A 23,366-nucleotide genomic window follows, 5' to 3' on the forward strand; every position below is an offset into this window, starting at 1 on the left:
ACTTTAGGAGCAGCACTCTTAATAGGCTTTGGATTTTACAACTCTGTTAAAAAAGATAAAATAAAAAGATAAAATATTGCAGTTAAATTAATTTTGTTTTTAAAAGTTTGACATAATTAGTTAAGAATTTGTCAGTTGTTGAGTGTTTGGCTGAGAAATTTAATGACATTTGTACACTCAAGTGAACATAATGGTATTCAAAAAGATTGTTGGCAGTGTTGGTGCTATTCAGAATATTTTTAAGGAGCTGAGAGAAAATGGAGGCCATACTATTGAGACTGTCAGGATGGGAAATAGAAACAGTACCACAAACTCTAAGAGTAGCCTGAATCACTTCATAATTACAGTCATTCAAGCAAAATGTATCAGCACAATCATACACACATATTTTAAAAACAAACAAGCAAAAAACAAAACAAACAAACAAAAAAAACACCCCAAAAAACAGAAAACTCAATTAAAAACAACAAAAAAAAAAGTAATACATCTCTTTTCATTGTTATGCAAAGATGCTTACTTGTCACTAGAAATATGTTGACTGGAAAATATATAGAGATCTTAGTGAAAAAGCAAGTTGCTAGATTCTCTAGTAAATGAGCAAAGGATACCATCAGAGCAGTGAGTAGGTATTGGGCAACTGATTTCATGTCTGTGATAAAGTACAGATTAAAATAACCACACAAAATAACAATACTGAACTATGATATCCAGACCTCTTGTGTCTAAATGGGCATTGATAATTTCCAAATGAAAAACTGAGGAGAGGGAAAAACAAGACACGAAAATATATTAGAATCACAGTTCTAACCTTAAATATTTTGAGATCACTGACAGTGTTTCTAGATTATTGTAACAAGGAGTATAAGTTGCTTCTAGGTGATAGAGCCAATTGCTTCCCTCTTGGATGCAGTGTGCTCATGTGCATTGTTGGTGTGGAAAAAATGACTTATTTCTATAATTTATAGGAATAAATTATTAGGAATTCCAATTTTTTGTTGATGGTCCTTTTTCAGAAAGTTTGAAAAAAATGCATCTATGAAATGAAGGGAATAGAACTGTCCAATCTAATGGTATCAGAAAGAGAAGAGGATGATAAGACTGCTTGTTTCCAGTTCTACATATTCAGTGAGCTCATGGGTAACACAGAAAGTCTGGATTAAGTGCCTAATTGATTTATGCAACAAAGACAGATTTCAGGTTTTAGCTGCAGACAAAATAAAGCTCTATCTTGCTGTTATTATTATGAATTATCTTTGTCTATAGCTGATTCTTGAGTTAAAGCAAAGCATGTGCTTATCAAAAGTAGTTAACTGCCAAACATATTACACTGGTATTGCTGAGCTTAAAAATTATTATTAGGAATACAATAAAACATCTGTTATGATGGGAAGATATTAATTATGAGAGGAAAATGTGAAAGATATAGAATAATGAAAGAAATGCAGAAAGGAAAAAAAGGAAAGACTGTGATTACATCTGCTGAAAGAAAGCATTACTGGTTTCAGTTAAGGTTCCTACTAAGAGTCATGAAGTTCTAATCTTAGTAATTGTTCCATTTAGTATTTAACATTCATCATTTAACATTTAGTCTTTAGCATTTTCTCTAATGAAAACTCTGAAGCCAGGATGTTGTTATTCTCATCATGGAGAACCATTGGAATAATATGCAGGAAGAATGGGATGATCAGGAGACCAAAACAATTAGATGGAGGCAGAAATGGATTAATACTAAGGTCAAGGAAAGTGGTAGCTAGCAACAAAAACTTTAATTAGCACATGTAAACTACATGAGCCAGAACACACGTACATTAAGACAAACTTTGGATGAATGTGAGCTGAGAAAATAGATATTAATGTGAAAAGAGAAATAGCAGTTCTCCCACGTATGCATATGACAAAATATTTTCAGTAAAGAGCAAAACTGCACTTATGAGAGCTATTCAAGAATCTTAACATACATCTATTGTAGAATGAAGTTTCATTGCCTCCAGAGTTGCTTGCTGCTTTACAACATCAGTTGAGGCAAAAAAATTGTGTACAGCAGCATTCTCATTGTCCACTGTTACCAGCCTTCTTCTGCTGCCCACTAAGGAGTTGTATGCCTTCTTGGACTTTACTTTTCTGGTTGATGTACCTGTAGAAGTCTTCTTCTTTGTGCCCCTTGCCAAATTCAGTACCAGTTGGGCCTTGGCCTTCCTGATCACATCCCTGTACAGCCTAGCAGCATCCCTATACTCCTCCCAGGGTACCTGTCCCTGTTTCCAGTGCTTATGCATTTTCTTCTTGCTCTTCAGTTTGGCCAGCAAGTCTGTGTTCAGCCATGCCTGTCTTTTGCCTTCCTTTCCTGACTTCCTGCACCTGAAGATGGAAAGCTCTTGTGCACTGAGGAAAGCTTGCTTAAAGATCTGCCAGCTCTGGTCTGTTCTCTTGTCCCTGAGGACAGTTTCACAGGGGATTTTGTTAGCTAACTACCTGAAGAGATGGAAGTTATATTTCTTCAAATTTAGCATCCTAATTTTACTCTCTGTCTATTCCATATCCCTTAAGTAAATATAGCTGCTGAGGCTTGGAGATCTCTTGGACATCACTTGGAACAATTTATATTATGTTGTATTATGTTTTGTGTGATTATTAGAAATCTGTTGCTTGGTCTTTAGCTCTAACTGTAACATATGCCAGGACACCTCTGTATGACAACATGCTTTAATTCAAACAGAACAGAAGTTTATTTTGCTGCACAGTACTTTTGAATTTTGCTAGAAATTTTAGTAGTGCAGATTACTGAAATGCCTTGTACAGGAGGAAAAAGACAGAATTTGCAGGTCAGCACTGAGCACTGATTACAGAAGGTGCTTCATTCTTAATATTTAGTTCTGGAAAGTGTTGTTAACCGTGTCTGTGAATTACTACTAGTTTTAACTCTAGAAGAAAATCCCTGAATAGCTTTTCCAGCCTAAGAAAAATTTCAAGGTCAATTAGGATGATGTAATACAAATGTTGCCAGATGACTACAGAGTGGATGAATAAGGCCAGTAGAACACCTCATGTTCCAGAATACCTTAATAGAATAAAAGGAAATAAAAAACAGGATGGAAATCACTTTTTAACAGTTTTTTCTTGGATCCTACTATTACTGTGATAAGAAGAAATGCCATCATGATAGCTGCCATAGAGTAACTACACAGGGAGATTAACAGGCTCATTGTGCCTTGCAGGCTTCAATTTAAACAGTAAGATGCTTCATTTTCTAACCTAGCACATTTAAACACTGATCAGGATATACTTTCTGAATAAAAGATTAAGACTTCATATATCAAAAAGACTTGCCCATTCTTCATACTGCCACAGTGAGATAGCACAGCTGATGGAAGAGAAAATGCCCTTTCTGAGGTGTACCTATAACATCTGATTATTACATTTTGGTATCTGATATTTTTTGATGAATGCCTGAACACCCAGCAGAGAGATTTTTATTATTTTTTTTTCCCCTACGCAACAGCTGTGCCTTTTGAATCACACAGATTGGCTGAGAGGAGGTGATACTCCATAGGCCAAATATCATTCAGCTCTGGGTGAGCTCACTAGAATGCAAATGTGTCATCTTGATAGTCTTGCTTGAAAGACATCTGTATTCACTTCATAGATATAGAGAGAAAAGGCAGAGCATGACAGATTGCAGTTGTAGGTGAGGAAGAGATAACCCCAGGAAATATTTAAGTCTATTACAGAAGCAACCACCAGCACACATGTACAAAAGAAAAACAAACAAATAAAAACTGAAAATAATTTTTAAAAATTGCACTGGAACATAAAGAAGTAGGCTCAAGAACATTTACAGAAAATCTTGACAACTAATTGCAGTTATAATGCAAATTGCTTACATTGCTTTTTTTATGGTCACAAACATAAATATCAGAATTGGCATGTCTACTTAGTGATTTGTACTTCTATAACCAGCTATGAAGATGACACAGAAGATTTATGTCTGGGGATGCTTTTCAAAAAGTAATCCTGTTTAATAATTAATGGATCACTAATTCTATCTCTATATCTCATCGTTTTCCATAGCACCAAGCAGTCTAATGATGAAAGCTGCCTGGGCAAATTCCTGTTACAGGTTTTTTTCTGATTTGCAGAAATATGTTTCCCTCCTTCAGCAGTGGTATATGTGAACATCTTATTCCCTTATTGACTCCACTGCAAGCATAAAAGCATTTTAAGAAAAGGAAAAGAACTATCTTAATTATTAAGCTGATAGCCATAAAGATGTATCTATCGTATTATAGCCAGGTAGATTTTCTTACCTATACATTACTAAATTATCTTCCTGCAGAATAGGGTTATTTTGTACATATTGTCTACTGAGAATAATCTTTAGTTTACACTGTCCTTCTGTGTCCACAATTATTCCCCACAGAATTGCAGATACTCAGGAAAGGGCTATTTGAAATACGTCAGAACACTGTCAGGGTCTGTGCTAGCAATTTGACACATATGGACGTTTGCAGATCAGCACTCAAATCTCTGCGTAGGATCTGCAAAGTTTGCTAGGGCAGGTTTGTTGCTGACGAGGGTCTCAGAACACAGAAGCAACTTCTATCTTCATTAAGACTTTTTTATTTTTAATAGTGGCTGCAGAGAGCTACTGCAAAGCAACGTGGCAATGCAGACTTTGCCAGGTACAAAACTTGCAATAACAAAAAAGAGGTTGTATGCTTTATTCCCTTTTCATCTTTGAAATTGGACTTGTGGGTGCAGGTGAAACCTATTAAACCCCTGTGGCTAAGGCATTCATGTCTCTGGCACATGCTCACCAGAAATGGGATGCATATGGACAAGGAATTCCATTAACTCTCTTTCTTCTTATTCACTGCCTTCCACTCTAATAGGAATCACTGATTAAAAGGGAAAGGATACCCTGAAATGTGCCCCACACAGAGTTAATCTACTCTTCAGTGGGAACTTCACCATCCCACCAGCCACTTTCCATAAACTTCTGCAACACTGCCCAAAGAGGACTGGTTAAAATTTAAATCAGGTAGAAGACTTGAAGAGACTACAATGTAGTAGATTTAGTAGTAGCAGGAAGTAATGGTTGCTTTCTTAGAAACATAGTAGAGCTGACCTAGACTTTCTGGTGCTTTTCTTCTGCATCACTTCACATATACGTGCCTGTCTATCAAAAGAAAGTCAATTCTCTCAATTTCATGTTATGTTCCTATATGATTAATATGTAGAATGATCTATAGAAAGAAAATTATACTTTTGTATACTCCACTGAATTGACACTCTTTGTCCTAGTGATCACAGAATCATAGAATCATAGAATGGCCTGGGTTGAAAAGGACCATAATGGTCATCTAGTCCCTTCACCATGGAAAGGAATTTATATCTTTGCTTCTCTGGAAATACAGAGATCTTACCTTTCGTCATGCATTTTATACTTTTTTTTTTTTTCACAGAAAATGTTTTGGGAAACAAATTAAGATACCTAAGAGATAATATCTCATTTTCAGAGTGATTTTTTGCTGTTTCATTGATTATATGATGGCAATAGTTGAGTCCACTCTCTTTCAACATAAGCACCAGCCTGTAAATTACTCATTAGTTGGAAACACTTTTTTAAATTCAACCCTTATGTAAGCCTCTATTAATTCGCTCCCCTTCCCCTCCCCCTTCCCCTTTCTCTTCCCCTTTCCCTTTCCCCTTCCCTCAAACACACACATACCCTGTAGGGCATTGTACCCCTCTGTTCATATACTATAATAAGATTATTTATTCTATAGGAAAGCTATGTCATGTTTATTAGACAAATTATGTCTACAGCAGTTATGTTGACCTGCCAGTAAAGAGAGAAAGTGACTTTAAGCTAGCTAAGGCTTTTGGATTTTGCTAAATAGTTAAGACTGCAGCCAAGGTAGGCGCATGAACTCATAGTCACCTTTCATCTTATTGGCAGACAGAGATCCTCTGGAGTGCAATAATAAGAAAAAGCCTCTCTGACTCTGTTGTGGCTGCTTTGCTGAGGGTGGTAGTGACAAGATCAAATGCCATTTTGGCACTAGTATTAAGTACTCTGAGTCTCACTAAGTTGTATAAATATACTAGTGGTCTTATGCTACTGGCCTCCAGATCAGTACAAAATACTGAACAAGATCAAAGAGAAAAAAATATCTACTGAAATAATAAGAATGGATGACAGTAATGACCCACTGCCCACAAAGATCCTGGTTGAGTATCACAACAGAACAAGCTCAAGGAAAAAATTCTTAGCACTTTAAATGAGCATCTTCAGGAACAGCTACATCATCCTGTGGTATCGGAAAAATACTTGATGTAAGTAAATGATTGTGTAAAAATTACATTCAGAATCATTGAAATCTATTACTTTGCATTAAAGGTTTAGAAAGGAGTGATTGCATAGTGATAGGAAGTTATTTTGAAAGTGAGGAAATTAAAACCTTTCAACTTGACCCGTATAACATAAGCAAAACTTATGTATTGTGTTGTACGCTGTAAGGTTATGAGCTCACATGGAGTGTGAGCGTTGTGTGTAACTATGTATACACCTAATAATCAAGTCTGTCAGCAACTGTTTTCAAACACATTTTGTCAGCAGGAAAACCTTTTGAATTTATCTAGGTACTTTATATTTTCAATTAATTAAATACTTTCTGTTTCCATTGGATAGGCCTATTATATAACTTGCTAAGTACCAGTCAGAGCTGGCACTGAGTTAACCATGCTATCCAGAAACTGCTTTTGCTTTAGTCATACTAATTCAAAGCAGTAGCTCAATCCATTTATTACCTTTAAACTGCCAGAAATCCTTCAGATTTCAGCACTTCTGCATAGTAGAAGAGATAATTCCAGTGTCTTGGTAATTTCCAGGCCTACCATGCAAAATATTTAGAATAACACACACAGAAAGACAAGCGCAAGAAGGGAAATCATAAAACTTGGTCTGAAATATTTAGGAAATGCTCTCACTAAACTCCATATCCAGGTAGTTTCACAAAACTATTGAAAACACATCTTATAACAGGTATCACACTTTTATCTAACAAAACTATTGATTACTAACACAAGATCCAGACCCTACATTTCTAAATGATTATTCGAATATCATTTGTCTGTTTTCTGGTGTGAACAATGAAATATCTACAGTAAGCCAGTGGGGCACAATTACATGTTAGATTGATATTGTTAACTTGCATGTGTATAGGGGCATATATAGGGAACAGAAATTCTTCATGTGTGTAATAGATGATGGTTGAATGCCAGTGCAGTTAACAGTTCCTCGAATACATATGTACTGTAACAACAGAGAAGTCAAATTAACTTGCCAAAGGTATTAACACACCAGGTCAATATAATCAAGTATTTGACCACAGAAGAACATAGTTGAGGTGTCTGTTGATGTGATCTCATTACAGACATGATGTTTGTGTGTTTCTATCATGTTTCCAACATTGTCTCACTGGAAGTAAAGTATTATTTTTTGATAACGGAATGATATTAGTTTCTTTCTCTACTTGTTGTTTGCATCTTGCATACAAAGGTCATAACTCACTTCCTGATCAATAGAAATATATTATTGATATTGGTGAAAGCAGTTACTAAAACTGTTTAAATGCAAAAAATAATTTAACAGTTGGCACTACCAGTGCTTGGTTAACTGCTCCAAGAAGATGGTCCATCAAGAGTCCTAAAGGAACATGTTTTTCCAAGTGGCTTTTTTATGATGTTACATTGTTTGTTTGTTTTTTGTCTGTGATAGTTCTGATGCATTCATGGCACTGTTGGTTCTTCTTTTGGTGTCTAATTTAACACATGAACATTCCAGTCTGTTTTTACTAACTGCTATGTACAGTCTTGTGGCTTACATGCTTGGCTTTATTTCAAGAATTTGTGAATATAAACCCTGTCAAGTAAGTGATTTCATTCAAAGTTCTATTGCATATTTCTTTTTTTCTTGTGAGCACTGAAATGAATGAATATATTCTTGTTATTTAATTATGTTGTTATCAATTCCACACTCAAAAGAAACCAGGGTGTTTGATGATAAAAATATTTGACATTGATTAAAAAAAAACAAACAAAAAACCAAAACAAGCAAGCAAACAAAAAAAAACCCTTTTCAGTCATACAAAAGGTGTGATAGCTTGAAAAAGAGCCAACTTACAAAAGGGTTAGCAATTCACTGAGCCAAGTTAAACAAGACACAATTGGGGCTAATTGACTTCCCTTCTTCAACCTCCCAAGTATGAGTTTATGAAAACCTGGAAAGCTAAATTAACCCCAATTGTATTTTGTTTATCTTGGCTATTTTAGTTAAACGGATAAATCTTTTGTGACTTGGCTCTTTTTGTAGATATCACACCCTTGGATAATTAGCATTTCCTCTTCCCACCTTTCTAAATCAGTTTTTACTATAGTTTGAATGTCTTCACTTGCAGTGGAAAAAGAAGCAAAACTAGATTTTTGAGCAGATAAGCTTCTCATCAAACAAAGCAAAATGAGAAACAGGGAAGTACAATACGAATAATTAAATGTAACTATGCACATTGCTCTTGGATTCAAGAATCCTGTGGGGACTGCAGAAAGAAACTGCTACAGCAGGCAACAGATAAGATATAACTCTAATATATAAGGAGAAATCCTACCTTTTATATTTTTATTAAATAGGTAACAACATCAAGCCTCCAAATCTGCATACTAGTACCTAATTTCAAATTTTACCCGTAAACATATGAGTATGAGGTAATTTCCTCTGGCTTCAGAAGTTGCTAGGCACTCAAAGTATATAAAAATCAGATTAGAATTAAAATGCTGAAATGTGGGCTAAAGAGTCATCCATAGTCTTAAATTTTCAGAAACTTGGTTTCTTTACATTGCAGTACTGTCTTTGGAGGGCTCAGTACTGTGACTTCATATGAACTGAAAATAGTTATGTAAACAAAAACAGATGCTGTCATGAGCATTTGGTAGAATTAGAGGGCAACTCCTGTCAAGCTTATGGTACAGAAATATGGAAATTCAATTTAATTTAAAAAATTTCGTAAAGTTTCGTAGATTCTCACTGTGGAGTTTTCTCTGTATCAGCATCTGAAAAGCTGCTGTGTTCTCTGACCTGGCAAGACATCTGCATGAACAACATGCATGTGGCAGCAGCAGCATCTGGAGATGGCTGGCTGGGAAAGGTAGTGAAGCAAATTGTTGTCTGGAGGTGTTTCTCACGCTCCTGTGACTACAAAGGGAGACTAGAGGACTAGCTTCTATCAGCTTATCAAAATAAACCACACATTATGTGCCCAGTAATGGCCACGCATCAGCATCCCTGAAATTACACCTGCCTGATAGAATCAGATCCATAGATTTTAAAGAAAATAGATATTTGAAACAAATATACGATGTGATAGTGGAATACTCCTTTGAAATGTATTTAATGATAACCACGATCTCTGTGACACACATCTTTGTAAAACCTGAGAGTGCTGAATTATAAGACCTCAAAGCTGACTGTTGACCTTTGTTATTATTCAGGCATTGCATAGGAGTTTTTGTTTGTTTGTTTGTTTGTTTTTTGTTTTGTTTTTAAAGGAGTTTTATGAGTCACTAATTTGTGAATTTTGCAAGACTTAATAACTAGTATCTTGTTGCTTACTGGTAATAGAGAGGTCTATGTTTTCAAAAAATAACATTATGTTACTTTACCTTTAAAGTAAAGCAGACACGCATAGCTGTATCAGGGCATCTTTGCATTTATAGTAAATAACCTCTGAGACCTTAGTCATTCTACCTGATAGTCATGGCAGATATCCTTAAGAAGGCAAAGTATACTGTTATATTATTATAAAAATTATTTGTAATTTCGAGTGTACTTTAATTTTGTTTATTTATTACTTTCCCCAAGCAGGAAATTTCTTTCCCCAAGTTGTTCCTTCCTTGCTATCTGTTAAAAATTCAGTCTATAGTGCTAGTAGTAAACATATTATATTTAGCTAATACAGATAATAAACATACTAAGTACTAGACATCACAGAAAGAGTAACAAAAGAAATGTGAATCTGGAAAAAGGGAAGTGAGTTCAGAAGAGTTTATCAGTGTGCAGAGATTCAGAGTGGGGTCTGTTTGTGTTCTTGCCTGGTTTTGTAATCATCAAACAGTTAACTTTCTAAGAATATCCAGTTCCTGATAAGAAATAAAGCTTTCTTTAGTTCAAGAACCAATATTACAGTGGTGAGACTGCATTATGCTCATGAAGGGATGAGTTGTTCCCACCAGTTCTCTTTCTTGACCAGCTCAGATCTGGGTACATACACAGTAAAAATCCACATTTGATCAGGTGATTTTCATGATTTTCAGAACCCTTGAGGAATAAAACTAGTCTTAAGGTAGATTACAATGAGTTCCTAAGTTAAAGAAGTTCATTAGTTTGTTTCATGCTTGGGTTTTTAAATTGCTTTTATATTTGCTTAGCAAAGTAGTGTGGTATTAACTAAAACCCATAGCATCCCAGCTCAGCCTAAATGACACTGATCCATTAGTGAGAAATGCATTCCTTCAGTGACCTTTATGGTACTGAAAATTCTGTACTGATTAAAACTTAACTCATCATACTTTTTGGCTCATGATATTCTGTACCTCAAGAGGGAAAAAAAACATTGAGTCCAACCAGTTTTGATTTCAGAATGGGCAAAGTCCAAAATTCTGTCTGGAGCTCACTATTAAGTAGCTTTTATATACATGGAAGAACTCTAAATTCCTTTTTTAGACTCTAGAGCATTCAAAGTAGGAAAATTCAGTTCAGCGGTTACAGTATGAAGCCATCTCAATTTAAATGGAAAGCTTTCCTGAACTAACAGAAGATTAAAAAAACAGAGCAAATAATTAATTTGGAAAGTAAAGGCTACCTCGATATCTCATGTTATCCCAGTCCTTTTGAGCAGAAGATATGCTGAAAGCAGATGCAAGTTTCACTTGGAGAGCTTGCTCTGGAAGTCTGTTTGCCAAATGTCCCACTGTCCTATATATGCGTCCACAGTGAAAATGAAGGCAGAGGTTGAGTTAGAAAAGATGATTCTTCTTTTTGAACATCCTCCAACAGTTGCTTTAATTTTTTGGAAGTCTTATATTAAAAAGCACTCAGTGAAAAATTATTATTTTTAATGGGCTTTTCAAATTTTACTTCCCTAGAGCCTCTCAGTTCAGGAGGCCTCCCCCTCCCACCCCATCCCATTCCAGTTACCGAGCCCTGTCCTCTGGTGAATATAGTGATTATCAACTTATTTTTAACTTGAGGGGGGGAAGAGGAGGGGGAATTTAAGCTGCCTTCTTGACAATGCTTTCAAATGGTGATGAAATGTCTTCTTCATATCTGAAGAGTACATGATTATTAGCACTGAATCTGACAGACACGATTTCTGAATATTTTTGTGGCATTAATTTAAATCAGTGTAATGTTTGAAAACATTTCAGCCCCTCAAACAGCTGATGCAGCTTAGATTCAATTATAACAAATTGCAACACACTGTCAAGTCTTTTTACCAAGTCATTAGTCAGGGATTTTGAATGTGCGGCCTCCGAATGGAGTTCGGCTGGCTGACAGCTCTAATTGTTGGGAACTGCTAACGGATTGCTAATGAACTGGGGGATCTGTTGGGCCTGTAGCTTTCTTCAAGGATGAAATTTTTGAAAACTTTCACAAGATCAAAGCAGCATAACACGGACCATTTGCTAAATTGTCAGCAGTAGAGTGAAGCAGTCTGAGTCCTAGCTTTAAAGCTGAAGCTTCACTAGAAAGCACCATGCGACTCCTGCCCCTGTGCTTTTTTTCATGTGTCAGTAAAACCATACTGAGAAACAATGACTGGAAGAAAGAGCTCCAAAGCTGCAGTGGCCACTGCGGCTTAATTAGGAGAAGCAGAAAGGGAGACAAAAATTCCTTCTGCTGTTACGGTACAAGAGGAATTAATTGTCCAGCACCGGCACAAACAGCCCTGCATTTTGCAGCTTCCAAACTTATTAATGGTCAAAGATGCATATGACAGTACAGAAGCATCAGGAAGGTTTCTCTTCTCTCTCCCCTAAAGGTCTTGCAGTGGAGTTCCCAGGCATGTATTCAGGCCCCAGAATCTACTCACTGCAGGCTATGGAGCTTTGCCGTTGACTTCAGTAGGACGAGGCCTCCCTTCAGCACCTGTTCCACTGCCCGCATAAGGTAGTGGAAACTTTCACATTAATTTTGTTGGATGCTGGATATAGCCCTGATTTAGCTGGCCAGCAATACCAATGGATAGTTCCCAACTGCTTCTGCATCATGTTACTAAGAGGCAGAAAGCCAGTGCAGTGAAGGGAAACTTTTAAAACAATCTTAAAAGAAAATGATATGAAAATGTGTCTCCATCGTTACCATCTGGTTTATATTTTCCTTTCATATTCAAGTCTTGTTTAGGTCTGTTCTTTTTTTTTTTTTTTTTTTTTTAACCCTTGAGGTATTGAAAGTAAAAGCCTACCTGCCTGTACTATTGACAAGCCTTGCCCTGGGGCTGGAAGCCTGTTTTTGTCTTTGTTTTTCTATAATGTGGTTTTGCGTTCTTTTTTTTTTTTTTTTTTTTTTTTCCCCATTCCCCATTCCTTCTCATTGAAATTTACTGTAGTATCCTTTTACCAAAAGAAAATAATGCCTGCTGAGCTATAGCAACATCAGTCCATTACCCAAATTTCTTAATATAGAAGTCTGCCAGGGGGGAAGAATGTCTGAAATAAGATTTACATTATTACTTCTTTAAATTAACACTTCAACAGGACTCTAGGAAAAACAAACTCTTTCCTCCACACACTGTGTGAGGTAGAGTGCCAATCTGATGTTATCCTCCCCAGGACAACCATTATGTTTGAAAAAAAAACCAACACTGAAACAATATTGAAAAATGTTTGGAGTGCTTGAAATTATGACAGTGATTCTCAGAATCACTGAAGTGTGTTTCGTCTCAGATACGAATTTTGCTTCACACCTTCCTCTAAAACATATGTCACGTCTCTGTGTCCTTCTATGAGAAGGATGCATCAACCATATGAGTCTTCTAAAGTAGATATTACTTAGTCTTGCTATATGGCTTCTATTGGTTCTGGTCAGCAGACGTGGAACATATTTCCTTGGTAAAACATGTCTGGGAGATATGAGCAATTTATACCTGTCCACTGCTGTATCTTTTATTTATAGACAAATATTCAACCTTGATTTTGGGGAATTTTTTCTTGTTGTTGCTGTTTATTTATTTGTTTGTTTTATAGAACTAATAAACCAGATATTTATGTTATATGATCAACCTGAAAGAGATTTGAAGAGATTTGCAGTAGCATAATTATTTCTATCAATTGTCAACAGGCAAGCAAAGAAGGGAAGAATCACATACAATTGCCGAGGTGCATTGGTTCATACACTCAATCTACCACTGCATTTATAGCAGCAGAAAATTCACAGAAAGATCTAGGAGCGTCCGAATTCATATAACATATCTCAATAGCTGTAGACACAGTGTTGTTTTCCAGCTGCTCACTTAAATAATCAAGCCAGCTTAAAAACTTCCTCAGTTTTCACTAGGGAAAGCAATATGGGTGGTTTCTATTTCTTTTAGTTTTAAGTATCTAGACTGAGTCAATAATCAGGATTCTCTCTATGCTTTGTGGATGAGTCACCTTATTTGTCTTGGACATGTCTTGTGACTGAAGAAAGTATATGGTAGAATGTCTGCCTCCGTTGTCTCTAGAGGGAGCCCAAATGACAAAATTGGACTACACAACCAATTTTTAGAAAGGTAAAGTTAGGGCAGCAAGAATCCAGTTCACACTGCCTAATGACCTGCTTATGGACAAGCCTCAAATTGATGAAATCCTAACAGTGATGAGCTGCTTATTGCCATCCTTGGACGAGATGAGTGGAGAGCTCACTCACACTTCAGGTCTCATCTCATACTTGCTGGTGGCAGTTTGCACAGTAGTCCTGAAATGCATATCATCTATTAGTTATGATGTATCCCATCTCTGTATTCACTGAGAAGTTATTTCAGTGTCAGCAACACATGGTTAGTGTGTACAGTAAAACAGTGAATTAAAACAAATCAAAATAGTTACACTTCCCACTCCCACCTCCCACTGCCTTCAAAAGAGAAATTATGATACTCACAGCCTTTTTTAGCTTATGTCTGAGTCCCATGAGGACATAAACTGCATGCTCTTTTCTTAGGTTATTCGTGCCAGTCCAGAGTAGGTATTGCCAAAATGAAGTGTTAAGTGCTGCAGCAAACATAGGCCTAAGCAGCATTACCCAACTACTTTGCTTTTGGAGCATTGAACCAGACTGTAGGAATGTTTGTCTACTTGAGGGTAAATGAAAGCTCTGCCTCCCAAGAGAAGAGCATCTCACTCTCATGGATTCTTCTATTACATCAAATGGTTTCTTTCATCCAGTTTGCATAGATGATAGACAGATGGAAAGAAAATAGTGATTTTTGTCCATGTGATATAGCACAGCCTAGAAACTGGAACTGGGACACTTTTACTTCTAAACAGCCAAATACTAAATGCTTACAATGTAATATGTAAAGTAGGAGCAGTTTTAGCATCTTTTGGAAGAGTTCATGTCTGTGAATTCCAAATTAAGCCTAGACTTTGGTCTTTAACTGCCAGAGAGATGTTTCTTTTAAAATATACTTCTCAGCTATCCTGCTGAGTAGCTTGGGTAGCTCTTGGCAGGCTGTATTACACAGATCCCATTCAGGGATGCCTGTCTCCATAGAGACTCCATATACCTAACCTAGGACTCCAAATTGCTCAGGGAGGAAAAGGCCTGACTATCACTGCAGTGCAAGTGCTATAGCACCTGATGTGTTTTATAAATGTAGTCTCCCTAGGTACAATTATTTCCCTGTGTGAGAGCTACTAAGATCCGGGGGCAAACCATCTCCTCCTTGATTGCTTGGGCTGGTCCCCATAGTTCTCTGATGCAAAAAAACAGGCAGTGTTTGGAGGACAGCTTACTCCATAAGACAGCAAGATAGACAGGCTGGCAGCTTGTTCTCTCTCTTCCAGGCAAAAACATCCTCCAATTCAGTTTCAGGGGAATCTGAGTTCTCCCATCAACCACATGCCTTTTGGTGGAACCAGGACACAAAACACTTGCATTCAGTCCCAACCTGCAAAATCATAATTCTGTCAAGCCACAGCATTGTTACTGATTAGTTCAGACACTGTAAACTGAATAATCACACAAAATAAAGTAATCATATCTTGGGACTTATGGGACTGAAACTCTGAGGAAACACAGAATAAAGTACTATGTAATACCAGTGCACGTCTACAGAAGAATGATCCTGAGAAGCCTGGACACAAACCATTTTAAGCTACATGGCCTCAGGCCCTTCTTTCTTTACTGGTCTGGTTAAATCTTTTTGCTCTTTTTGGAATGTACAGTCTGCACAGATCATAACATCTGTGAGCTGCCCTTCTTTATCTGAAAAATACAGATTGCAATACCTCATTAGATCCCATACAGATGTGGTAAAGTTCCAAGTTCTTTAATAAGTATTCAGTTAGGCACTGAAACAGGCTCACCAAGGAAATACTCATGATACCAAGCCTGCTGGAGTTAGCAAAGCATTTAGACAGTGCTTTCAGAAGTATGGTTTGATTTTTGGGTAACTGTTGTATGAGCCAGGAGTTGGACTTGATGATCCTCGTTAGTCCCTTCTAACTCAGGATATTCTGTGATTCTAAGTATAAAGAGTCTACACCATTAAAGAATTCAGACACTTGCTTGGGCCAGTACTAGCTGATGTTAGCCTGAAAGTAAGGGGGAGGTAGCAAAAGCATTTGATGCCTACTCAAGCGTTGTTGCTTTTAACGAAGTGCACAGCTCCAGTGGCTCATGCAACAAAGTTGTGGTTTAACCCCAACTGTTATATAAATACTGCACAGCCACTTGCTCACTGAAACTGGACTCCAGTGGTCAGAACAATGTTCACTAATGACTTCCTTATTTTTGCTGTTCCTCTTGTACTTTCTCAGAGAGGAATTTAGGCCTAAATTTCAATTTACAGAAACTAGATTTTATCAATGATTGTGAAGTCTCATCTTCTGTATTAAATTCCAATTTACCAATAAAAATATCCTTTCTGGCAGGAAAAAGCAATTTTCTTCTATCTGTGTCTCAAAACATAAAAAAACAAAACAGATGCTTGTTGCATTTAATAAAGAACATGCATATGCATTGAAATAACTTCTAGCTTATTTTTGTGTGATGCCAATATTTAATTATGTTCATTTTGCATTTGTAATTAGAGGGCAGAACAGATGGTGAAGGCGCAAAGTAAAGGAAAGTGTCCATTCATATAACCTGCTGTGTGATGCCAAAATCTCTTGTGCTCAGAGTGTGATCCAAACTCAACTGAATTCAATATGAGCTTATCAAGGAGGCCACAGAGCAGGGCTTTGCTGTAACTTGTTTTCCTGATGCTTATATGATGAATAAATATACCTCAGGGTTGATTCTTATTTTATGATTTTAAGAAAATTTCAATTCAGTTTAATGTGGGGCACCGTCTTGATTTCATGCAGACAAAATAATAATAATAATGACAATTAAAATAAATTAAAAATTAATTTTAATTCCAAACATTTTGCATGCTGAATGTATGTATCTTACTGTATGCTGAATTCTAACAATAAAATTCTAACAATCTATGCAATTTACAGCAAAAGTCACATTAAGAGCCAGATAAAAATCATTTATCTTTCAAATTAGCACATTTGATTTTAAATATAACATTTTTTAAGTAAGAATTTTAAAATAGATCAAGTAGACAGAAATAAAATTTAAAATGACACTTTCAGTCAACTGTAACATTTTCACTGGCCAAAAATGAAGTTTTATGTTTTTATATGTGTGTAACTGAAACTTTTTCTAAGATTCATCGTTTGTCTGGGAACAGTCACGATTATATTCCTCCAGATCTCTGAGCAGAAAATTGATATTCTTAACCAATATGCCATGATATGTATCTGTATAAATGGCACTTCTGAGACTGGCAGTAGAATATTAAAGCATGTCAACAAATTCAGGACAGCGCTCGGTAGAAGCTATAATTTGAGGGCTTAAAAACAAGCTTACAGTAAACAACTCAAGAAACTCAATCTGTTTAGCTCATCAAAAAGATCAAAAGGTGACTTGATTGTGATGTATAAGTGCTTTCACAGGGAGTGCTAGCATAGGAGGTTGTTAATACGAGCAGATAATGGGAAATTAAAGCTTGACAAATTCATATTACAAGTAAGAAATATTTCTAACACAGAGGGTAATTATTGGAACAACACAGTAATAGCAGTCCTTGTCCTCTGCCTCTTGAAGTCATCCAATCAAGAGTGAATACGAGATAGATATCATTTAATCCAATAGATTTTGGTCATCTTTGGTTCATAAGCTTCTATGTTTTCCAGTGCAAGAAGAATGAATCAATTCTCATATAGTGAATTTAATGTATATTGAAAGTATGCTTCCTTTTCTTAATAATCTTTTGCAGATTCTCTTAAAAGGAGTCTGTCACTTTGAGCCACGCACAAATTATTAGACTCAGCTCCAAGGAAAGGGACTCTACAGATGTTCCTTGTAGGTGGTCTCCTTGTGCTTCCTGACCTTTAAAATCCATAAATTAGGAATTTTTCATATATATGTATTTATTTATAAAATATAATTATATATAGATCTGACTGCATTGATTGATTACATATGTTTTTCAGTGATAGGAAAAGACTACCAGCACAGTGCAAACAGCAAATTACTAACATTCTAAGAAAAGAAAAAAAATCATTGTTCTTTAGACACAGAATTACTCAGTGAAATGTGCATAATTTAGCAATAACTAATAAGGCCAATAATTCTGAAGTCTATTTGAGAACAATTTGCAATGAGAAAACAAAGCAAAATTCTTTAGATAAATTATTCATTTGAATTAGTCATTTAGCTCTAGTAAGGGGTTGTAGACTTTTTGAAAATATGTGGCAAGGGGATACAGTTTTAAAGAGGTTGAAGCAGAAATGCTCTTCTCTTCTAGAAATTGTTTCATCACATGTTCTCAAGGCACTTAATCATTAATTATGCTGAATATTAATTAAAACCATTTTAAATTTGAATAAACTAAGGCACAATGCCTTGTCTTTGGTCATATAGCAAGTGAAGATAAAAATAGGGAAAAAAAGACTGTCTCACTAACCATTAAATATGATTTCTGTCACTATTCTCCTAGGCTTTGCTACTGTACTATATTATTAAGCTTGATAGTTGGGGAATATGAATTGAAGTGACCACACTGCCAACTTGAATGCTAACTATAATAATGAAATTATAAATTCTATAAGTAAAATAGTGCAGATATAATAATAATGCATGAAAAGAGTCTTAAAAATTATTTTCTAAACACTTCAGAAAATTACTCAAATGATCAAAATATTATTATATATTATTAGATTTTTTTATTCTTGACAAAGTTGAATACAGCTGAGGAAAAGATAGTGATCTCATAGTTGTGAGAGGGGTTTGGATCACATGTCAAGGTTTTCAATTCAGGTGTTTGTATCTGAATTTATTGCTAGAAAATCAGTGGCAAGGAGTAGGCATATGTAGTTACAATTCACCTCACCCTGGAGTTGATGCCTATATTTTTAATGTTCTCTTCTCACCTACAAATGCCCATTTTCTTGCTCCTTGAGCAGGCCAAAATAGCCTGTTCAGATGTAGACAGAATTATAGAATTTTGCAGGTAGGAGAGGGTCTCTGAGGTGATCATCTGATCCAGTCTCCAGCTCAAAGCATCACCAACCTAAATAAAGTTGCTCAGGGCCTCATCCATTCAGAGTAGAATACAATAGAATAGATGAATTTATTTATTTGAGGTTGAAAGTTAGATGCAGTGAACATAAAATGTGGCAACCTGACACAGATGGTATGCTGCCCAGATGGTAGCAGTTTAAGGTTCAGATATTTAGACACATCTAAGTGTGAGCTAGATGGTTAATCTTTAATTGTCACTGATGGATATTATGACTGTCTGCAGAGTTTGAAGGTCTGATTCACTCTGGTTAAGATAGGCATGTTACTTTGATTCACTGAATAGTTTTCTGTGTTTACTGTGTAATAAATCTAATACCAGTGCATGAATGTGGAGCTGGATTAGGTTTTTTTTATGTACCAAATTCACCAAGCTGCCATTATAATAGCAGTATTATATTTTTGTGGGATATATTTCAAGATTCTTATTGGGCACGTTATGAAGCAGTTAATACTGATTGTGTACGTCTACTTCTGATTAAAAAGCCAAGTATGTTAAATGTTATGACTTCACAAAATATTTAATAGTCTTATCATGAACTGTTGTTTATAAAGTGTCACTTTCAGCTCATGCTTAACACTTCAGTTCTAAATGTGTGAGAGATCAAGGAATGCCATTCAGACCTTCACCAAACTGCCAGCTTGAGCACTTCCTTGATTTAGAGAGCTTCTTATCAAGTTCCTAGAGGTTCAAAGTAATATGTTTTCTAGATGGGTTAAGTTAAAAAAATTTTAATTCAAAGTGTTGCCTCAGATGCTTCTTATGACAGACGGTTTGTTCCAAATACTTTTGTTCCAAGCATAGACATGAAGTACCTTGTGACCACTTCCACCTCTTCTATGTCACCAATTCAAACTTTGTTGTCTATGTGCACAAACAGTTTTATTCTTAATCTGTGGATTTGTTAGCTACTGTGTTTCAAGTCTTATTCCTGTCTTCAAGCTCACAGGACATAGCTAACCAGACAATTCTTTACCTATTTTGTATTGAGTGAATAAAAATCTGAAAAGTTGTTATTTTTAAAAAAATGTTTTACCTGTAGATTTTCATACTGTTTCCATTCTGTACTGCTACTTCAGAATCTCCTCTAACCTTGAGTGGCTTCCTGCCTATCATTGCTGATTTATTGTCTACAGGACTTTGACATTTAGGCCATTTTGCAGGCTGTTCACAAGTGTTTCTAAGTTAGTTAAATGTTTAGCTGAAATACATTTCCAAATATTTCCTCCACAGCTACTTTAGAATGATAGTTACATGAAAGAGCATCTATTAAAATAAAATTAAATAAAATACCTTGTACATCTTATTTTCTCTGTTTCTTTCATATGTTTCTGCAAAGCCTGCTTTGATCAACACAATACATTTTCAAGTCATATGAAACTGTATAACACCACAATTTATGAAAAAGCACATATATACCTTAATATATAAGCAGCATAGAAAGACACTTTTTCCAGTTTGGTAATAGATTACTATAAGATTTCAGTCATGAAGTTGTACATCATGGAGTAGTTAAACAGGAATTTTACCCCAAAGCAAGTGTAAGAATTGTGAGAATATTACAAAGCCAGATGACATGCACAGACACTAACTGAAGTCTGGATAAATCAATGACCTCTATCAGCTCTGTTTTTAAAGTAGAAAGCATTGAAGAAAAAAAGAAAAGAATTATATGTTAGGAAATTATTATTCACAAGAAAAATCGGATCCAGCGCTTGTAATGTCTTTTCTCTATTATTACTTGAATAATATTATCTGATAATATTTTTCTTAAATGTAGTACAAGTACTATTAGTGTAAGGAAGATTTCAGTGCAACACAATAAAAACAAGTGATGTTTTATGGCTTGTCTAGTCACCTTAGCAAAATTTAACTGATGATATATGTGTTATAACAGGGTAAAATAACTGCTAAAATAACATAAGGGATATGTTTCTTTTTGTGTTTGTTCGGTTTTTTTTTTTTCTTGTTATTTAAAAAAAAAATTAATCAATAATTTAAAAAAAAAAAGATATTCAGCATCTCCTTTTCCATTTCCTGTTATTTAAAAGAAAAATCAATGAGAATATAAGGAGCATTAACATTTTGAAAGAATGTGGTATCATCTGTAACTTCTTTTAGTCTCAAAAATTCACTGATGAATTTTCTGTGACAGTTTCACCTCAGATATTTCCCCAGCAGTTAACCAGGAGAGATATTTATGGCAAATGTTGTCTTTAGTAATTGAGACAGAATTTTAGAATTTGGAAGTTAAGACAGAGATTAACATTAGAAACCTGGTTAGAGTGATTAGATATTTAGCAACATGAGATAAACACAAAGTAGAAGTATACAAGTCTCATTTGCAATTCATCTGGCATAGCAGATGAGCAGCAAGAAATTATTCATTAACTGAATGAGACTTGGTTCTTCACTGCACCAAGTGTGGTTATTTTTGACTGTGTTTCTATTAACTAGTAGTGAACAAATATTGAACAGTTAATGTCCTCCATACAGAGGAGACAGAAACAAGAGGAGAGGAGAGGAGAGGAGAGGAGAGGAGAGGAGAGGAGAGGGTATAATCACAGATGCCTCTGATTTAAAAACAATAGATCAACTGTCTGAAGGAAAATCTTACCTCCCTCCATTCATTCATCACTATTATCTTATTTGTGATTTATTTAGCAAGATTACTTCTCTGCAACAGCATTCTACTTTCACCACATTTCCTTTCCATAGTTGATCTTCAAGATGAATTGTGCTGTTCTTCTGGATCTCGTTAATTGTTAAGGGGAGAAAATGTCACACTTTGAACTGTGATGTGAGAAAGACAAGATTTAGAAAAAAAACAAAAAACAAAAAACAAACTGCGAATCCCACGTTAGTCTGTGCAGGCAAATTCAGGAGCTCTCAAGCCTTACTAGCAATCTAAACAGGTTTTATATCATCTCAGAAATCTATTTGCTTTTTTCTTATTCCCAGACAATTTAATAATATGCATATCAAAACTCATAATCTATTATGAAGAGTAGATCTAGGGGAATTATGATGACACTAGTCCGCTCTTACCAAATTAAAAAGACCAAATTCACTTAGGAGATAACTTAAAGTTCTTTCCTCAGCTTTATAGATAAGTTCCTTCCATCCATTTCTTCTTTATCACACGTTTATGTTTTGCTATTTAATTCAGGCAGAACACAAAATCATTTTTTAATTTCAGGATAAATTTCACAGATGAGACAATTTCCCTAATGTGATATTTTCAATTGTTAGTTGCAACAATATGTGAGTAAGCTGGATACAACACAATAAGTTTGCTTTGGTTTCTTGTTTTAAGGTAGAAGACCGATATTTTGCAAGTAAATGGAAACTGATTCGAAAACAAAAATCAACTCACAGGAGAAAAAAAAAATACTGGTATTAATTTGTTGAGTCAATTCATGATTTTCTCAGATAACATTCACTGCAACAACTGATAGATTCTAAAACTGAAAAAGCACATTCAGTGTCCCTTCATAGTTGCCCCATCACTTCTCTGGGGACAGAGCTGGTTGGCCTGTAGTTTCCCAGCTCCTCCTTCTTCCCCTTTTAGAAGACTGGAGAAACTCTGTCTTTCCTCCAGTCCTCTGGCATCTCCCACGTTCTCCATGACCTTTCAAAGATGATAGAGGTGTTTTGTTTTTTTCACCCTTTGTATTAAACGACAATGGAAAACAAGCAAATCAAGCAATTTCCATTTTGGAGAAAAAGACTGAGAATTACTGCACATCCACATCATTATCTGTTCATACCAGGCCACAATTCATCTCTGAAGAAATTATGGAAGGCAGCACAGAAAGCCTTACTGAAATAAAGGCAGAAAATATTGACTGGTTCCTATCATTTGGTTCCTCATCCATCCTCAGGCAGAGCTCAATGCATTACAGCTGTTCAGACAGAAATGACAATTCCACTTTTCATCTTCCTGGCCTGTTCTTCCTAAAGACTCTGTACCTCTTCATGTCCCCCCACTTCTCCATGATCCCAACAAGATAGCAGCACTACAGCTGTGCACAGATATTTAATTCCTGTTTCCCTGTGCAGAGTGCAATACCGTACAGATTCTTATCTAATTAACTATAGAAAAACTAGTATATCACTCCAATGCCTTCTATCACCAGACAGCAGTGCTATGAAGAAAAACAAGTTTCCAAAGAAATTAGGCAAAATGGAAAGTCTTACATTAGGATGAATATGCAAAGTGAAACAGAATAGGCAAGGTTATTATTGCAGACTGTGGAAAAGAGATCTTGAGGGAACTGGTCTTTTTTAGCTTTGAGAAGAGAAGGCTCCAGGGAGATCCCAGTGTGTCCCTGAAGGAAGAGTATAAACAGGAGGGGGGGTGACTGCTTACATGCGTTGAAAGTGATAGAACAAGGGGGAATGGTTTAAAACTGTGACAGGGGAGGTTTAGGTTAGATATGAGGAGGAAAATTTTCACACAGAGGGTGGTGAAACACT

Source organism: Coturnix japonica, chromosome 1, assembly GCF_001577835.2.
Source record: "Coturnix japonica isolate 7356 chromosome 1, Coturnix japonica 2.1, whole genome shotgun sequence".
Classification (NCBI taxonomy): Eukaryota; Metazoa; Chordata; class Aves; order Galliformes; family Phasianidae; genus Coturnix; species Coturnix japonica.